The 21,768-nt window shown below is 36.9% G+C and overlaps 1 long non-coding RNA gene across 1 annotated transcript; it reads right to left on the bottom strand.

Moving 5' to 3' along the window:
• Positions 1 to 19,768: 19,768 nt before the first annotated feature.
• Positions 19,769 to 21,338, bottom strand: LOC142225946 (uncharacterized). The gene is made up of 2 exons (XR_012719529.1): positions 21,247 to 21,338; positions 19,769 to 19,861 (listed from the first exon to the last, which is right to left on the bottom strand). It is a non-coding gene; the product is annotated as an uncharacterized LOC142225946 (long non-coding RNA).
• Between the last annotated feature and the right edge of the window lie 430 nt (positions 21,339 to 21,768).

Genomic DNA, 21,768 nt, shown 5'->3' with positions numbered 1-21,768 from the left:
AATTTGAGTACTTGATTCTAGGAAAAAAATTCTAATGTATTAATTTGTTTTTCTTCATGTGCTACCAAAGTCCATTGGAAACGTCTGAACGACTACTTAAATTTCCAAATTCAGACTCGACTACAACTGAAAATGATTATATGTTTCAAGTAAAAAACGACTTTAAAATAAAGTTTTAAAAAATATCTCCTATTTTTAAACGCTTTTTAGTTTTATAGTCGAGATGCAAAAAGGTCAACACTATTAAAGACGATTTCATTAATTTTGAAATTATTTTCAGAAGTATTAAGGCCATTTTGACTTTAGTACAACGAAATTTTTTTTCATTTTAGGATACCCAATTTAAGTTGAGTCACTTAACTATAAGGACAAACCGACTTCATTGAAAAGTTTATAGTCGTTTGGACAAGGGAAAAAATTTTATTTTAGAGAAATACGTCTTCTATGCTAAGTAAAATTCGCAATCGTATTTTAAGCACATGAAATCTTTGGCCTCACGTCAATATTTTTTTCACTGCACATATACTATTGTGATAGAAATTTTAAATTCTAGGAAAAAATTATAAATTTGGCCAAATTTATGAAAATGGTCCAAAATGGACCAAATTTCGTTTGGTCCGACCATCGGACCAAATTTAAAAATTAGAAATCTTTTGGACCAATTTTGGTCCGATCGGACCAAAACGGCAACGCTGTTCTAGAGACATTGTGGATGAATTTCTGGAATGTTACTTGTGTGTTGTTGGTACTCTTGTGGTGATAGTTGGTTTGTTTCAATAGCGAGATCAGAAAGGGATCGTGTGTGTGTGGAGTTGTCTGTTTCTTGCTGTTTTGTTTTTCTTTACTGCAGGTATGTGTCCTTTTATGACTATTTGTGTCTTCGAGTTTTATTGCAGCATTCAGTTTTGTTGATGCATTTATGGTGTAAACACGTGGTTTTTTGTGAAAACAACAAAATTGCATGGAGTATTGGTGTTCGTTAATGAAAATACATTTTGTTCGAAACTTTTTAGAAAATGTGCAGTGAATGTTGTGACGTACGAATAAAACAATTTATGTTAATAAAAAATATAGAACTAAAACACAAAAATCGCCGATTAAGGAACAGTATATTTTTGTTAATGATTTAAAATTATTGTTGATTTTAAATTAATTTACATGAGAAATAAACGATATCATGAGTTGTAATAGGTTGATTTTTATTTAGTCAACATCGGGATCACAGATTGGAGATGAAAACACTTTTTTAATCTCTATTTTTTTATGTTACAACAATTCCTAAAGGTAAGTGCTAAGTTTGAGTTTAGTCGCTAAAATCAAAAATAATTCAGTAAGAAACTATAAAATTATACGTCTTTGGCGCCAAGCTTTTATAATATTTATATTCTTTAAAAGGGATTATATTCTTTAAAAGTAATCGTGAAAAATCGCGATTTTAGCATTTAAAATAGATCCTAATACCCACCTTTAATATCAAATGGTCTACTGGCCAGTGGAAATTTTGCATAATTTTATAATATAATTTATTTCAAATATATTCTGAGAAGAATTTTTAAAATGTCCCATTAGTCCATGGATATGTTTCCTGTTATCAAGTTGTTTTACGGATAAATAAAAATTCTTCTGTTTCATTTTCTATTAAACTTTATTTGTGCTCTAGACTGCGTAACACTACTTGGAGCTACAGAGGACTGACGACGACTCTCTCATGCATCTTATTTATTGCGTTAATATAGAGTATATTTAACGATAGTTTGTTTTTCCTTACAACTAAGCTTTCAGCAATGATAAACACTACATAACAAAACATATATCGACCGTTACATTAAAATAATTTTAACAATAAATTTCAGCTTAAAGAAAATCTATAAAACAGTATAAAATTCCAAACTATTCCAGTAATACCTACTGGATGGATTATTTTCAATGTGGTAAGTTTTTCTATTAACGGTATATCGTCCGTTTGTAAAAGCCCAAAATTTCATCTTATTAAAATAACTATTTTCATTTGCAGGTAGACAAGCCTTCTAATGGTAATTTTCTTACTGTTTAATGCTAAGCTGATATCCTTAGGACTTTGATATAATTAAAATTTGTTTCCTATAATCAAGTGCGCACAACTCAAAAACAAGTATATACAGAATTAAGTTTGGCCGGGCGAATGAATCTTAAATAGCCACAACCATATATAATTGTTTCCTTAGAAAACTTTTCGTCAGGTTAATTGAAAATACATATGTATATAGAATTTCTCGTGGATTTGATGACAGATACTCTGCAAAGCCAACATATATACGTACATGGAAATCGGGTGACTTAACACATGGGAGCTATACCAAAACATGGACCGATCCAGACAACACTCATTTACAGACCGAAAATATCTTAAGTTTTTAATTTCCGGCAAATCGGATAAAAATTGAGGAACCTCGAAGTCACATCGTGATATCGGTCTATATGGGGGGTATATCAAAACCGATCTATACACCCCATATTCAGCTTACTTATGTGTGGACCTAAAATAACTCTTGGTTTTGAATTTCAGTCAAATTGGATGAAAATTAGTGTATCTACACACTCAATAGGTCAAATCTGGAGATCGGTCTATATGAGGTAAATCTTATAGATTTCCAATTTAAGGAAAATCGGATAAAAATTGCCGATTTTTAGTCCAAGTCCAAGAAGTCAAACCAGAAGATCGGGTTATACCGAAACATGGTCCGATACACTCCTTCTTCTGCACACTTGTTTATGAACCCAAAATACTTATAGATGTTGAACTTCAGGCAAATTGGATAAAACTTCGGAAATCTAGACGCTCAAGAAGTCAAACCGGGGGATCGTGCTATATGGGGCCTATATCAAAACATGACCGATACGCACCATATTCATCGTACTTATGCGTAGATGCAAAATATCTCCAGAATTTCAAGCAGATCGGATAAAAATTCGGATGTCTAGCCTTTCAAGTAGTCAAATCGGGAGGTCGAGCTACATGGGGGCTGTTCCAAACCATAGTCCTATACAAACATATTCGGCACACTTATGTATGGACGCAAAATACCTCTAGATTTCGAATTTCAATTAAATCGAATAACAATTGCGGAGTCTAGAAGCCCAAGAAGTGAAATCAGGAGATCGGGCTATATGGGGTCTGTACCTAAATATTCACCGATACACACCATTTTCGACATACCTATTTGAGGTCCTAAAATACCTCTAGATTTCCAATTTCAGGAAAATCGAATAGGTAATATGGTTAATAGAAGCCCAAGAAGTAAAATAGGGAGATCGGTCTATATGGGGGCTGTACGAAAACTTGAACCGATACACACCATTTTCGGCACACCTATTTGTGGTCCTAAAATACCTCTATATTTCCAATTTCAGGGAAATCGGACAGAAACTATGGTTTCTAGAATCCCAAGAAGTAAAATCGGGAGGTTGGTCTATATGGGGCTATACAAAAACATAGACCGATAGACACGTCTAGATTTCCAATTTCAGGCAAATCGAATGAAAACTACGATTTCTAGAAGCCCAATACCTCAAATCGGGGTATCGGTTTATATAGCAACTATATCAAAGCATGGAACGATATAGCCCATCTTTGAACTTGGCCTGCATGCAGACAAAGTAAAATCTGTGCCAGGACGATAGCGCTATTATTGAAGACTGTAGCGTGATCACAACAGACAGACGACCAGACGGACATGTTTATATCGTCTTACAATTTCTCCCTGATCAAGAAGATATGTATATACTTTATATAGTCGGAAATCAATATTTCGATGTGTTACAAAGGGAATGACAAACTTATTTTACCCCCTATCACCATTCTATAGTGGTGGGCATAAAAAAGATGTGTCTTACATGTATCTTTACAATTCTTTGGCTCGGAATCAATACTAGTATCATTAGTATAAACAAAATCTTTGGAACCGTGCCAGTTTTTTTCAGCGCAAAAACACAAAAAGTGCCTTTATTAGCTCCGTTCGAGTAAGCGATAATTTTTGATAATTATCTACAATTTTTACTGGAATGTGTTCGTTTACCAGGTCTCCAAAAAGCCAACAAAAGAGAGACCAAAGTTTTTGTTGGGGAATTTTTCCAGATGTAAAAAAGCAAAATTTAAGAGTTAGCACCCAATTACTATCTGATTTTTGTACACGCACAGAAAAACCATGTTTGGACATGGTTGCTGCATCCATTTAATGCTTATCTAGAGCATGTAATTGTCGCGAAAACCATGTTTTTTGTCTTTGTAAAAATAGTTTTAGAGCGGAGAAAAATGTATGGTGGCAATAAGCATTTGAATGGTTCTCAAATACCGCAAACATGTTCTATCATTTAAATGATAGAATTTGAGACCATTAAATGGTCGGGAAAATCATGTACCTGACCATTCAATTTTTTTACTTTTTTAAAGGGAAAAAAGTATTTTTATAGGTTAAGTATAGACATGTCTAGAACCATTACATGGCCATAAAGACCATTTCCATTTTTTCGTGACCATTTAATTTTTTAACTTTTTTGCAGCGAAAAGAATTTTATAAAAAATATTGGGCAGGTACACACGATTTTCATTTTGCGCATCAGTCGTGTGTTGATTGTTTCTTGGAATGGACGGAGAATACGGATTTACTGTGTTTTGTGTTCATTTATTTATTCAGAAAGTGGCACGTGGTTTTATGTAAAGACAAAAAAGGAACGTGTAATTGAAAAAATGTACCTGTTTTTTGTTCTGCATTTTGCTATATGGTATCATTTATTTTTATTTGCAGTTACATGATATCTGCGTTTGTACATTTGATGGGCACGATGTAAATATGGAATAATTACTGAATTGAAATTGAAATAAAATAGAGTGTGTAAAAATATATGATGTTTGCTTGAACGGCCTTATAAATACAAATAAACAATGAATTAGTTAATAAATAAATAGAAACAAATAAATAAATTTAATTTTGTGTTTTCTTTTCTCAAGTGGCGTCCTCTTTCCAACGATGAAAAAAGTCTTTTCATAAAGATCAAAACATTTTAGGTTGCGACCATGTTCTTTTAACTAGAAGAAAAACATTTTGAATGAATACCGTAACATTTTAAATCGTGACCACTGTCTTTTCATTCAAACAAAATTCTTTTTATCAATATAATAACATTTTAGATGAGGACAATTATATTTTTCTTAGAACCATGTTCACTGAGCCAACATGGTTGCAGATGAAAATGTTACATGGTCGCCGCAAAAATAGCTCCTATCATATTATTTTGCTCTGCGACAATCATGTTTCTTCTCTGCGTGTAGAGATTTGTTCATTCGTTCAATATACCATTCAATTAGACGTGTAGTAAAAATACGAATAAGTTTATTATTTTAATTAGTTTAAAGAATGCAAATTTGTTTATAACAAATTGGTACTGGATGCTATTCGCGTACATGTCTGTAGAGAGAGTAAAATCTATTTTTACTCTCGTACAGTTTTTTACTTGAAAATGAGATAAGCTGACACAACCGATGGTGGTTTACCGGTCAAAAGTAAAGAAAAACAAGTAAGTAAAATGTAAAGTCGGACGGGGCCGTCTATATTATACCCTTCACCATTAGGTAGACCAAAATTTGGGTTACCATATCTGATTTATATCTGAAAAGATTTGGAGACAATTTTTTGTACTTCTACAAAATCGCTAGAATTAAATATTAAATCGGCTAATACCCTGGGATGAAACATAATGTTAGTAAAAAAATATGGGAAATATAAAGCTAGAGCAATTTTGATGCAATTGTACAAAATGGCATTTATGATTTATCGGGCGATACATATGTATTCGAGATATAGGACAATTTGAGTAGTATTTACAATTTTTGCTACTCAGCAGTGGCGATTTTACAAGGATCAGAGGTTCATTGAAAATTCGACCATTCTGTGAAACCTTTGTCATTGTGTAGGATATGACTACGATATGGGGAAATCATCACAGAATTTTGTGTAAAATGTGGGTATTTTGGCCATATTAGATCAAGATGACACACTTAAATAGCATATTAAATGTATTCTATGTGGAAACTATCGAATCAATTGGAGGAAACTCCCATTGAAAATGGGTCTAATATATGAAACATTCTACTGTACATATATATGGGAGCTATATCTAAATATGAATCGATTTTGACCAAATTTGACATGCATAGTTAGAATAATAATCCTGCTATCTCAGCAAAAAACATAAATGGGAGAATAATTTTGGCCTGGTCATATGGATGTAAATCGGCCGAAAGATATATATGGGAGCTATTCAACCAAAATTAGCACGCTTAACGATACTACTCATACGTACTCCTTGTGCAAAATTTGAAGCAAATCATGGCAAACCTCTTGCTTTTGAGGCCATATGAGTCTAAATCGGGCGAAAGATATATATGGGAGCTATATCTAAATCTGAACTGATTTTAACCAAACTTAGCACACTGAATTATACTCTTAAACGTACTCCTTGTGCAAAATTTGAAGCAAATCAGGACAAAACTCTGGCTTTTGAGGCCATATAAGTGAAAATCGGACAAAAAATATATATGGGAGCTATATCTAAATCTGAACCGATTTCAACGAAATTTGGTACACTTAATGATACTATTTAATGTACTCTTTGTGCAAAATTTGAAGCGAATCAGGGGAAAACTCTGGCTTTTGAGGCCATATAAGTTCAAATCGGACGAAAGATATATATGGGAGCTGTATCTAAATCTGAACCGATTTGGCTGATATTTTACACATCTTACGAAAGCCCCAAAGGGGTACATAAGATTCTGCCTGGCCGAACTTACGGCCGTATATACTTGTTGTGCTTCATTTTGCACTCCTTCCAAATATTCATTTATGAGTCAAATATGAGTATTCTTCATAGAGAAAGTATGCCCTCAATATGATTTGTTTCAATGACTCTTAAATAATCTTTTTTGTGATTGACATGGTAATGTTATTTTTTTATATGATATATTAGTTTGTATTGTTACATATATAAAACGAAAAATCTTAAAGATGAATATTGTAATTTTCTGTTTTTGTATGGCCATAAAATGTATTATAAGTTATATGGTCTTATTGTCTTCAAATATTTTATTCAGCTGAAAAAATATGTATTCTATTTCTCAAATATAGACATTGACAAAGCAAAGTAGGTTAGGTTAGGTTAAGTTAAAGTGGTAGCCCGATTAAGATTCAGGCTCACTTAGACTATTCAGTCCATTGTGATACCACATTAACTAAAAGTACCTATTACATATCGGCACTTCTAGTTTAACCGCTGAACCTTCTCGATTATTTTCTTCTGTTGAACCAACCAGATTGTTCCAAAAACTTTAGCAGACTTTCGTTATAACCCTTGCAATTCTCCCATCGAACATTTGCCATCATGGCAACGCTGGTAACAACAATTTTGTGTCACGTAAACACCTTAAATAAAATCTGCTCCAGGACGTACAAAATTTCAATCAAATCTCCTATATCAATTAACCGTCAAATATTCACATAAATACTCCTATCACCCACATTTTACCCATATGGGATTGAATCCACGAATCGCTGCCTTCCACATATAGAGCATAACCATTAATCTTTTATCAAAAACATGCATCTTTTCCATTAAAATAAAACAACTTATATTTTTGTTTGACCGTGTTTGCTCTTGCAAAATTTTTGCAAGATCAAAAAATTTTTGACGGAATGTGGCGCAAATATTTGCCATATGGTGGTCACACTATGATCAAACAGTGTAAATATTTATTTGATGGCAAAAATCTTTCTTTGCCGAAAATCAGCTGTTTTGTTGTTTGCTTCAAACAAAAGTTTGTTGGTCAGACTATGGCAAAGAAATATTTGACAGTTTTGATCAAATATTTGACTAGTCTGACCGTAGCTTTAAACTATTCAGTCCATTGTGATACCACATTGGTGAACAACCGCGATAACGGCAAGTGGCATACCACAACACACTTGGCAGAACGGGATCACGTCAAGTGGCTTGCGACAACACTCTTGGTCGGATGATTTAGCAAGGCTCACGTAACGGAATCACGCCAAGTGGCATACTACAACACACATGGCAGAATGGACTTGTGATAAAACACTTGAAAATGTAATAAAGGGTGATTCTTTTGAGGTTAGGATTTTCATGCATTAGTATTTGACAGATCACGTGGGATTTCAGACATGGTGTCAAAGAGAAAGATGCTCAGTATGCTTTGACATTTCATCATGAATAGACTTACGATCTGCCACAACGTCGAATTTTCAGTGAATGGGCCCTAGAAAAGTTGGCAGAAAATCCGCTTTTTTATCGACAAATTTTGTTCAGCGATGAGGCTCATTTCTGGTTGAATGGCTACGTAAATAAGCAAAATTGCCGCATTTGGAGTGAAGAGCAACCAGAAGCCGTTCAAGAACTGCCCATGCATCCCGAAAAATGCACTGTTTGGTGTGGTTTGTACGCTGGTGGAATCATTGGACCGTATTTTTTCAAAGATGCTGTTGGACGCAACGTTACGGTGAATGGCGATCGCTATCGTTCGATGCTAACAAACTTTTTGTTGCCAAAAATGGAAGAACTGAACTTGGTTGACATGTGGTTTCAACAAGATGGCGCTACATGCCACACAGCTCGCGCTTCTATGGCCATTTTGAGGGAAAACTTCGGAGAACAATTCATCTCAAGAAATGGACCGGTAAGTTGGCCACCAAGATCATGCGATTTGACGCCTTTAGACTATTTTTTGTGGGGCTACGTCGAGTCTAAAGTCTACAGAAATAAGCCAGCAACTATTCCAGCTTTGGAAGACAACATTTCCGAAGAAATTCGGGCTATTCCGGCCGAAATGCTCGAAAAAGTTGCCCAAAATTGGACTTTCCGAATGGACCACCTAAGACGCAGCCGCGGTCAACATTTAAATGAAATTATCTTCAAAAAGTAAATGTCATGGACCAATCTAACGTTTCAAATAAAGAACCGATGAGATTTTGCAAATTTTATGCGTTTTTTTAAAAAAAAAAGTTATCAAGCTCTTAACAAATCACCCTTTATAACCCAGATTTTTAAAGCGCGAAAATAGGAAGTGGCATATGACAGCACACTTGCTTCAACGCTTTAAGAATAATTATGTAATGAGATCACGGCAAGGGGCATGTGACAATACACTTGGTACTTCATTCGTAATCACTTTCCTCACTAACCGATTTCTTGCCTGTACACTTTCGAATACCCGTTATCGGTATGTCACACGGCACCTTCTAGTAATTTCATTGTCCACTGTACTTACCAGCTGTGCCACACTCTTGTTGGCAAGTTAATTATTTGGGTCACTGGGTATATTTTGTTGTCGCTGATGTTAGCCGCGAACTTCACTGACGGACCACGATTAATATTTGATTTGATTTTTATTTCCCATTTCTTTTAAATCCGAATGCATCAGGCTCACTTGGACCGTTACTTGAAGCCCAATATTAAATTCTAGAAAAATTTTTATTGATATTTGACACACAGTTTTCTAAAGAATCCAGGTGACATGAGGAATATAATTGTACGTCATCAGGCGGGCATGCTAACCATTGCACTACGGTGGCTGGTGCAATGTTTAGCATGTCCGCCTTGTATACACAATGTCGTGGGTTCGATTCCTGCTTCGACCGAACACCAAAAAGTTTTTCAGCGGTGGATTATCCCACCTCAGTAATGCTGGTGACATATCTGAGAGTTTCAAAGCTTCTCTAAGTGGTTTCACTGCAATGTGGAACGCCGTTATGATAAAAGAGAAGTTAACCACTATGGTATCACAATGGACAGAATAGTCTAAGTGAGCTGCCCCTACCTAACCTAAGTTGAAGACAACAGGCCCAAGGACAGATCCTTGCGGGAACCCAGCATACACCTGATTCCGTTCTAATCTAGAGACGCCAACGGACACCGTGAAGATAGTTGGTCATCATGGTACACGTGCGATAATTGAAGCCATATTTTTCCCGCATCTTTCTGATAATTCCTTCTTTCCAGACTGTGTCAAAAGCCTTTTCAAAGTCTAGGCTTACCGCTATTGTCGGGCTACGAGCGTTCACTCGGTGTATCACTTTATGCATAAAGGTGGGAAGTGCATGCGTTTTCCGCAATCTGTTCTTCTAGCCTTGCCAGTATTAGAATTTCAAAGAACTTTAAAATTGCCGGTAATAGTGAAATAGATCGATAATTGGATGGAAGTGTAGGGTCCTTACCAGGATTCAGAATTGGGATTTTTTTTTATCTCTCCATGAGTTAGGAAAATAGGAGAGGTTTATACACTAATTAAATACAATGGCCAAGGATTTCCATATTGTCCGGTCGATTTTTCGTAGGACGCAATTGGGATGCCATCTTCTTCGCAGCTTTTCTTGTTATTAAGTTCACGTATTCTTGCACCGATCTCTGGCGAATCTATAAGTTTGAATTGCTCCGGGGAATCAGATGATCCGTCTGCCAAGATATATTTGCTGAATATTAGCAAAAATGTCTACAATGGCATTAGCCAAATCCATATGAAATCGCAGCTCTCCTTTTCCCTGCTCCCAATCTTTTCACCTGCCTGAATATTTCTGTATCAGACATTATTCTCTCTAATGCCTCGATAAAGTTATCCTCCTCAACCATGACGATCTGACCTATTTTGCAAAAAAAACATTCGATATCAAGAACATGTTGTTTTGTGAACTTTATTCAATGTTACAAGGAACATTGTTCGTGCTATATAACGTCAAGTTATTTTGAACATTTTATCAAATGTTGTAAACAAATATGAGGGTCGCGAAATAAGTTTAGTATGAATATTCGAGGGTTATTTACAAAGTTAGAGTTCATTAATTCAAAGTGCATTTAAAGAAAGGAAATTGATTTGAATTGATGGTTATAAATAGTCTAATAATTGAAATGTTTTCAAAGATATATTTTTTTGCTTCAACTATTTGCCTTACGAGTATACCACAAACAAAATTCTATTGAAATTGTCGCCAAATGGTAATTGACATGAAAAGCATATTAGGTTAGGTTAAAGTGGCAGCCCGATTAAGATTCAGGCTCACTTAGACTATTCAGTCCATTGTGATACCACATTAACTAAAAGTACCTATTACATATGGGCACTTCTAGTTTTAACCGCTGAACCTTCTTGATTATTTTTCTTTGTTGAACCAACCAGATTGTTCCAAAAACATTAGCAGACTGCTTAAGTTAACGTTTTCCAGATCCGCCAGTAATCTGAAGCTAAATGCTCCTAAAAGTTGCTTGTGCTTTACACAAAATGCAGGACACTCACACAAGAGGTGTTTAATGGATTCTTTTTCCTCCGCATCATGACAGCTCATACAATAGTCATTATACTTCGCGCCAATAGTTTTTGCAAAATCGCCTATCAGGCAGCGACCCGTTATAGCAGATATCAGGAGTGATATCTGACGTCTCGAGAACATTAGCATATCTAGAGTGCGGTTTAAGTTGAAATGGGGCCATATTTGCTTGGTGTCGTTACAAACCGTGCAATTCTCCCATCGAACATTTGCCATCATAACAGCCTTCTCACGCAGCATGAGCTTGCAGGTAGCTAGGGGCATACCAACAAATTCTAGTTCCCCTGGTAAGGTAGTCCCTAGCCTTGCCAACTCATCCGCTTCGCAGTTCCCCGGTATGTTCCTATGGCCAGCCACCCATATTAGGTGAATATTGTACTGCTCAGCCATCTCATTGAGAGATTTGCGGCAGTCGATGGCCGTTTTCGTGTTGAGGAACACAGAGTCCAAGGATTTTATTGCAGGTTGACTGTCTGAGTATATATTAATGCCCACATTTTTTGGAACATTACTTCTCAGCCAATTCGCCACCTCTCTTATTGCTAATATTTCAGCCTGAAAAACACTACAGTGATTAGGTAATCTTTTCGCTATTCGAAGTTCCAGATTATTAGAATATACTCCGAAACCCACTTGCCCATCCAATTTGGAGCCATCAGTGTAGAAATCTATATATTCTTTATTCCCCGGGGTCTGTGTGCACCACGCCTCACTGTTGGGGATTAGAGTCTCAAACTTTTTGTCGAAAAGTGGACTCACAAAAGTGTAATCCACTACGTTAGGCACATCTGGCATTATTTTGAGGACAGAACTGTGACCGTAACCTTTTTCCGACCACAGCGATAGTTCGCGCAACCGCACAGCTGTTGTTGCAGCTGACTGTTTGGCCAAAATGTCTAAAGGCAATAGATGCAGCATGACATTAAGGGAATTTGTTCCTGTCTTGCTGAATGCGCCTGAAATACACAAACACGCCATACGCTGAACTTTATCTAAACCAGTCGGTTTCTGAAGTGCCGGCCACCAGACTACAACACCATATAGCATTATAGGTCTAACCACTGCCGTGTATAGCCAATGCACAATGTTTGGTTTTAGTCCCCACTTTTTTTCCTACTGCCTTTTTGCACGAGTACAAAGCTACAGTTGCCTTCCTCGCCCTTTCTTCAATATTAAGCTTAAAGTTCAGCTTCCTGTCCAAAATAACGCCAAGGTATTTTGCACAATCACCAAAGGGAATTTCAATACCCCCTAAGGAAATAGGCCTAACCGTGGGAGTTTTGCGATCTTTGCAGTACATGACTAATTCTGTCTTTGCAGGATTTACTCCAAGACCATTGTCTTTCGCCCATTTCTCAGTCATCCGGAGGGCCCTCTGAACAATATCTCTGATTGTGGATGGGAATTTTCCCCTGACTGCCAGAGCTACATCATCTGCGTATGCCACCACTTTTATCCTTTCTTTTTCTAGAGTAACCATAAGGCTATTTATAGCAACATTCCAAAGAAGAGGTGATAGAACTCCTCCTTGGGGAGTGCCTCTGTTCACATACCTTTGTATGTTTGCTTGTCCTAGTGCGGCTGAAATACGTCTCTTCATTAGCAGTTCGTCTAACAGCCTGAGTATACATGGATATACATTCAGAGTTGTCAGTCCATTTAATATCGAGCTCGGATGGACATTATTGAACGCCCCCCCGATGTCTAGAGACGCCACGATTGTGTATTCTTTGAGAGATAGTGAGCTTTCGATAAAGCTGACTAGTTCATGTAGTGCAGTCTCAGTAGACCTGCCTTCGAGTATACATGCTGTCGTTTCGAGAACAAACTTGAATCGATGCTAGTTCTAAGATAAATATCTATCATCCTCTCCAGAGTCTTAAGTAGGAATGAGGATAAGCTGATTTCTCGGAAATCCTTCGCATTCGAGTGAAAGGCTTTTCCCGCTTTAGGTATGAAAACGACTTTTTTCCCTCCACTTTCCTGGGATATATGCTAAGTTGGTACATCCTATATATATAGCCGACAACCAAGGGATGCTTCTGTCAGTCATTGCTTGTAACTCCGCCAGAGTAATTCCATCAGGTCCGGGGGATTTTAATGGTCCAAAGCTATTTAACGCCCATCTTATTCTAGATTCCGATACAATTTCCTCGATAGGAAACGACAGCTGAGCCACTGTGGCACCGCCAGAACATGGTTCAACTGTCTGATTTCCAGGAAAGTGTGTGTCCAATAGTACTTCCAGCGTCTCCCCACTGGACGTTGTCCAATCGCCCTCCGATGTTTTAATGAAACCTGGAGCGGAGTTCGTGGATGCTAGCACATTCTGTAGTCTGGAAGCCTCGGACGTATTCTCAATACTGCTGCAGTAATCATTCCAAGAGTTATGATGAGCATTTCTCAATTCTCGCTTGTATTTATCCTCTCAGATTCTTCTTGTAAGCGTCCCAATCCACAGGAGCTCTGGTGGACTTTGCTTTGTTAAAGAGCTTCCTGCACGATTTCCTCATATTACCTCACTCCGTAGACCACCATGGTCGATTTTCCCTCCTTGGCTTCTCTCTAGGGCATGCAGCTTTCAGTGAAATGTTGAAGGCCTTAGTAATCCGCTCCACTGCGTGTTCGATATCTTGCACAATGCTCATATTTGTCTCCGGCATTTCCGGTATCATCAAATTGAACGATTCCCTATACCTATTCCAATCAGCTTTCCTAACATTTGGCGGAAATATGGTCTTTGAAGTACGAACTGCCAATCTGAAACTGATGTAGCGATGATCTGAGAAGCTATGTTCCCTCAAAACTTGCCACTCAGATATCTTATCATTCAGTTCCGGAGAGGTCAACGTGACGGAATAGGGTCTTGGAGGTATGAACATCAAATTTGAAACTGATGTAGCGATGATCTGAGAAGCTATGTTCACTTCAAACCTGCCAATCAGATATCATTTCATTCAGTTCTTGCGATGCCAAAGGTGACGTCCAAAACCTCTTGCCTTGTTTTAGTGACAAAGGTTGGGGCATCTCCCTTGTTGCAAACTACCAGATTAGTACGCAAAATAAACTCTATTAGCGACTCTCCCCTTGCATTAGTATCACTACTTCCCCATATACTATGATGCACATTCGCATCACATCCCATAATGAGTTTCGTCTTTGTTTTCAGTGACTCCTTAACTAAGGTCTTAACGGCACATGGAGGCATCTCCCTGTCATGTCCCATATAGACCGAAGATACCCAATATTTGCATTTGGCTATTTCTAAATTGGCAACGACAGTGTCTGCATTGCACATTGAAGGAAGCAGAAACAAGTTAAGCTCGTTTTTAGCAATTATACAGGCTCGATTTACATCATTACCAGTATACTGCAATAGTTTGAACCCCGGAGTACTTAATTCACATATTTTGTTTCTATAAACATATGGTTCTTGAATAAGAACTATGTCTATGTCCCCTTTCATCAGGAGAACTTTTAAGGCAGCACACGCAGCCTTACAATGATGAAGATTTATCTGGAGGATCCGTAGGACCATCGAGATTTTCAACAACCGTCACATCAGCCGCTTCAATCGAGTCATCAAGAATGTTCTCTTCAGAGATCTCGGTGACTCTCGCAATAACCATAGGTTCAAATTTGGTGAGTTCTGAGGCAATAGAAACCTCCTCTCGCATACGGTGTCTATCCATGTCTTCAACTTTGGTATCTCCCTCGACTTCGCAAGAGGATCCGCTTACTTCTGACTCAGACAGAGGCTTGTTCATTTCTGAATCCTTTAGCTGATCGTTTTTATATACCTTCATTTGGATATAATGAAAGCCATAACATACACGGCCCTGGGACTTTGCTAGATGTGGCAAAGACTGAGTGTTCAATATAAATACTGCATGCCGTCTTGGTCCATCAACTTCATCCAAACGGCCAACCTTCCAATCAGCTGTTGGAAGATCTGGATTGCATCGTTTCAGTCTATTTAAAACAGATTCAGGGTCAGAAGGGTTTGCAGGTATCCACGTGCTCTAGGTCTAGCCGGTATGTCTTTCTTCTCGATTAACTCTAGAGCAGCTCCTTCCCAAACTTCACCAATTAGTATCAGAGCAGCTTTAAAACATTCTATAGACCTCTGGTCCTCAAATGCGACTAGATTCAGGGTCAGAAGGGTTTGCAGGTATCCACGCATGTGCTCTAGGTCTAGCCGGTATGTCTTTCTTCTCGACTAACTCTAGAGCAGCTCCTTCCCAAACCTCACCAATTAGTATCAGAGCAGCTTTAAAACATTCTATAGACCTCTGGTCCTCAAATGCGATTAGCTTAAATCGTCCTTGATACCAACCAGCCTCTTGGTGTCGAGGATCTGGGCCGGGAAACTTTTCCAGCACCTGTGAGTAGACGACAGACAGAGCATCCTCAATTTCCCCCCATTTTTGCTTTGGAACCATACCGTCCAATGCTCCTTTATTAATGATAGCCATCACAAGGCTGTCTTTAGCAACTGAGGCAAACGATCGTTGATCCCTTTTGGAGGATGGCAGCTCATCCGGCGATCGTTCCCTTTTTCCAGTCTCAAGAATTCCTTGAGCCCATTTTAAGGAATCGCTTTGTTTAGCCGACAGCGTGCTTGGGTCGACTGATCCTAACTTCTTTAGGATAAACAAAGCATTTCTGCGTTCCTTGAATCTCTTTCGTGAGGGATTACCTCCTTTTGATGTCGTTACCTTAGAAAAAGTTCGACTTGTCATAGTGTCGCCACCTGTCGACCCGCCTACAGGTCGACTAATTGGGCCTAACTCTTGGTCATTGCCCAGATTTATAACTCCAGTCGATACCCGTCCACTGGGCCCTGAAGTTAGCAACCCAGTGGATGTCTTTGAATTTCGATGCATGGTGGCTTAATATCCCACCACACTTGAAATTCGTAGTAGGTATTTATTACGATGAGTTTATCCGATATTAAAAAACACGTCCCTTGACGGGGGTAACAAAGTAAAGCCATCATATATTAATTACATGAGTGCTTGCCCTGCAAACATTTTCGATTACGAATGAGTCTCCTTTGAATCATTTTTATGCTCAAAACGATTGCGGAAGAACGAAATTATTCAGTGGAAAGAGCATTTTATGACTAAAATATTTACTCATTTATAAGTTAAAAAATGATTCATAATTAAGTTAATAAGAAGAGTGAACAAGTAATCCCCCAACTGATTAAATATTTTTTTCTTATAGTAGTTAACATCTCATATTGTACATATAATTAACAAAAAATACAGAAATGGTAAAAACCTTAATTCTTTATTGGAATATACACATATTGGAAGAGGGAATAAAATTAAAAACAAAAACACTTTACCGAAGGAAAATACAACTAATTAAAAACCTTCGAACGCAATTGAGTTTATCATTTTATAGTTAATTGTAGACAAAGTTCAAAGATTAAATGATGTAGTTCATACTGAGAAATTATAATAGGTAAGGTAAGGTTACATCGGCTAAGTCATGCAACCTTTGAGTGGGATTGTCACAAGGCAAATTAAGGATCATTTTTAATACTCTATTTTGGCAAATTTGTAAAGTTTTGATATGTGTACTTGCACAATCTCCCCATATTGCACAAGCATACAACAAAATAGACTGGAACACTGTTTTGTATAAAATAATTTTGTTCGGAACAGACAAATTCGCATTTCTATTGATTAAAGGATACAACAATTTTGTCGCTACCCTACGGGAAATGGATCAACCACAGAAACGGTACAGGACTAGTCCCTGGTGTGTATGGACCAGTCCCAGTTCTGGTCAAAACGTATGGAAGGGACCGGTCACTTTAACATGGGTTTGTCATTGACGGGGTAAATTTACATTTTAGGACGCGTCTTGGACTCAATCCAAAGGACTAAATTGTCCCAGAATGTATTCTTTGGGATGAGTCCAAGACGCGTCCTCAGGAACCAGTCTCGGACAAACTCTTAGAAATCTGTTTCAATTTGGGCATCCCAATCGAACCCGAAATGAAAAAAACCTTTAAAATACGTCGAACAATAGGTTATTCTGATAATTTTATTTCACTAAATGTGAAAATGCTTGATATTAAAATCTTAATGGTTCTAAGATTTTAATATCAAGCGAGTACGGAAATAAATAAATTACGACTATTTAAAAATTGCAACTAACTGGAGCACAGGTACCAGTTCTGTAATAGGTCCGTCAGTGGCAATTTGCACCAATTTCCCATACGGTAAATTTGTTCTTAATCGCTTGGATATGATCCCGAAACATTAACTTTTTATCGAGAAACACCTAAGTATTTCACGTTTTGGCACCACTCAATAGAATGTCCACCCAATGTGCTGCATGAATTGGGAAGGTTTGCTGCACTTCTTTTTCGAGTAAAGAATATAGCCTGCGTCTTATTAGCGTTTATTTTTATTTTCGATTTGGACATAAAATAATAAATTTGATCCAAAGAAATCTGTAGCCTGGTGATTATCCCATGTGGAGAACAATATAAAATGTATTGTAATGGACCGATAACTGATCCCTGAGGGACACCAGCAGGTATATCCTTGACCGCTGAAAGTGTGTTACCCACAGAAACCTAAACTGATCTATTTGTCAAAAAACTTTTGATCAGTTTAACAAGAAAAGTTGGTAGACCTAAGTTTACTAATTTAAAAATCAACCCGTCGTGCCAGACCGTGTCAAAAGCTTTTTTAACATCTAGCAACACTACTCCGGTAGACTCCTTTCTTGTAAAACCATAACTTATCTGTTGGCAAATTCTTTTTACGTGAATACTATGTAAACTCCTGAAGCCATTGTTCGTCAAGAATCACACTTTCTTGGAACGTGAATGATTGTATTTTTCGAAAAATTTTCCCGTACAAGAGACTAATTGGTCGATAGCTGGAAATTGAATTAGGATCCTTTCCACCTTTTAAAATAGGAATAATCTTTGATTTTTTCCACACGGTGGGAAAAATATTATAATCTCAAACATATAGCAGAGGTAGCTGATAGCAAGTTCAGGTAGGTTCTTTAAGACAACCATACTAACATCGTCAAGGCCCCGTGATTTTTTATTCACACAGACCTTTATAAGCCCGACAACGTAATGTGGGTTGATAAATTCAGCATCATCTGTTGTGACCGTATGGGTCTCAAAGCGCTCAGTGAACCTGTCAACTAGCCTATCAAATAAACTTGATCTCAGATTCGTCGATAATGAGTGATTCTTCTCGAAGAATGTTGCAAAAGCATCACATTTTTGATTACTTGTTGTCATCAAACCATTTTCCGATTTTATTGCTGGTATGACTACTCTTTTCTGTTTTAAGACCTTTCTAATATTCCAGAAGGGGTTTTCGCCCTTCACTAAAGATGAGACAAGCAAATTCCATTTACGATTTCTGTACAAGGATATCATATTCTGTATTTCTTTTGATAACTCCTTTAAGACTAGGTAATCGCTCATTTGTCTATATTTAGTCCATTGGCGCTTATAATATTTTTTAGTTCTTAATATCCTAACAACGAAACTCGGCAATTTAAACACGTTTCCTCTATTTCTCTTTGAAGGGAGGGACATATAAATCCCCCGCTTTCAATAAGGTCAGAATTAAAGAATTCAATATTCCCGTTAATTCCCGACATAGAAACATCAGAAGAAGGGCGTTTCCAAATTGCATTGAGAGAAATCTACGGTATTCGACCCAATTTGCCCTTGAATAATCCAGGGCTCTTTGGTAGTTTAATGTCGGTTTAAAATAGATCTTGAAATTGATCGGCATATGATCAGAATTAAGTTCATTAAGGGCAGACGGTTGAGAGAGGAAGTGTGGCACATTTGTTAGAATCAGGTCCAGTATGAAGGGTTAGACCTATTGGACGGTGGTATGTAGGTTGGATCATCCGGACTTAACAGTGCTATTGGAAAGAAACTTGTGAATTCCGATAGAATATTTCCCCAAATATTTGTCCTTAGGCAGCCCCAATTACGATGTTTACTGTTTAAATCACCACAAAATATATATACATCTTTCGTGGAAAACCTTTTCCTTAAATCCGATTTGAATTTATAACGAATATCGTTGTTATTATTTCCACCAGGAAAATAAACACTAAAAATATTTATGTTCGTGCAATTATTGGTTATCTGTACCAACGATTTATATTATTTGAGTCTTTATAACTGATTAAATATTTATTGATTGGAAGAATTAGATATAAATTATTTTTACGATTAATTTATTATTTTTTGAAAATTTTTATTATTTAAGAAAATTTTATCTTACATTGATACTCACATAAAGGTGTTTATATATAACATAACATATACATATCGTACATGTAAATAAATTTCTAATTAAAAAAATAAAATAAAATTATAAACATATCATACAAAGTTTAAAAAATTAATGACCGTAGTGTACAAATAATTATTGGATCTGTTTTTGCTGCTTCCAACAGAGATATATTGCCACCTTCAGTTTGAAGTTCTAAATCAAGAAAAATACATATAACATAAAGGGTGATTCTTTTGAGGTTAGGATTTTCATGCATTAGTATTTGACAGATCACGTGGGATTTCAGACATGGTGTCAAAGAGAAAGATGCTCAGTATGCTTTGACATTTCATCATGAATAGACTTACTAACGAGCAACGCTTGCAAATCATTGAATTTTATTACCAAAATCAGTGTTCGGTTCGAAATGTGTTTCGCGCTTTACGTCCGATTTATGGTCTACATAATCGACCAAGTGAGCAAACAATTAATGCGATTGTGACCAAGTTTCGCACTCAGTTTACTTTATTGGACATTAAACCAACCACACGAATGCGTACAGTGCGTACAGAAGAGAATATTGCGTCTGTTTCTGAGAGTGTTGCTGAAGACCGTGAAATGTCGATTCGTCGCCGTTCGCAGCAATTGGGTTTGTGTTATTCGACCACATGGAAGATTTTACGCAAAGATCTTGGTGTAAAACCGTATAAAATACAGCTCGTGCAAGAACTGAAGCCGAACGATCTGCCACAACGTCGAATTTTCAGTGAATGGGCCCTAGAAAAGTTGGCAGAAAATCCGCTTTTTTATCGACAAATTTTGTTCAGCGATGAGGCTCATTTCTGGTTGAATGGCTACGTAAATAAGCAAAATTGCCGCATTTGGAGTGAAGAGCAACCAGAAGACGTTCAAGAACTGCCCATGCATCCCGAAAAATGCACTGTTTGGTGTGGTTTGTACGCTGGTGGAATCATTGGACCGTATTTTTTCAAAGATGCTGTTGGACGCAACGTTACGGTGAATGGCGATCGCTATCGTTCGATGCTAACAAACTTTTTGTTGCCAAAAATGGAAGAACTGAACTTGGTTGACATGTGGTTTCAACAAGATGGCGCTACATGCCACACAGCTCGCGATTCTATGGCCATTTTGAGGGAAAACTTCGGAGAACAATTCATCTCAAGAAATGGACCGGTAAGTTGGCCACCAAGATCATGCGATTTGACGCCTTTAGACTATTTTTTGTGGGGCTACGTCAAGTCTAAAGTCTACAGAAATAAGCCAGCAACTATTCCAGCTTTGGAAGACAACATTTCCGAAGAAATTCGGGCTATTCCGGCCGAAATGCTCGAAAAAGTTGCCCAAAATTGGACTTTCCGAATGGACCACCTAAGACGCAGCCGCGGTCAACATTTAAATGAAATTATCTTCAAAAAGTAAATGTCATGAACCAATCTAACGTTTCAAATAAAGAACCGATGAGATTTTGCAAATTTTATGCGTTTTTTTTTTTTTAAAGTTATCAAGCTCTTAACAAATCACCCTTTATAATATTCTTAATGAACATTTTCAAACACGCTTATTTTGTTTCAACTTACCTGTATTAACATTAAATAAAGTAGTGTATTTCAGATGTCTTGAACATGTGGGAAGTTCCTATTGGTTAGGCGAAGTTGAATACATATCTAAAACGATGTTCTTAAGTTATCAAATACATATATTTGTTTCAACTTTTTACCTTAATATTGTTTGTTTTTATCCATTTTTCGAACTCATTCACTCACCAAGATTTTTGATACAAAAAGATAAAATTTTTCTGTCAAATTGACATACATTTCAACAAAGCTACTTAGACCAACTTGTAGAAAATGTTCGAAACAAACATCAAATTGCTCCTCCAAAATCCATAATTTGTGATTGATTCTAAAACCGCTAAAAAGTGTTAAAAATTGGTCACTAAAATGTTTAAATACAAACAATGCTTAAGAAGAGTAACAAAAGAACAAAAAAATAAGTCTTTCAACTGATTTAGTATTCAAAAGTTTAAACGATAATTTTGTAGGCTTAAATAAGACTCAACTATGAGTCATTTCTTCGCTTAATCACTTTTTAATCTTCCA

This window comes from Haematobia irritans, chromosome 2 (genome assembly GCF_050003625.1).
Source record: "Haematobia irritans isolate KBUSLIRL chromosome 2, ASM5000362v1, whole genome shotgun sequence".
Lineage (NCBI taxonomy): Eukaryota > Metazoa > Arthropoda > Insecta > Diptera > Muscidae > Haematobia > Haematobia irritans.
Note: the sequence above shows the minus strand (reverse complement) of the source record. Positions and strands in the feature narration are given on the sequence as shown.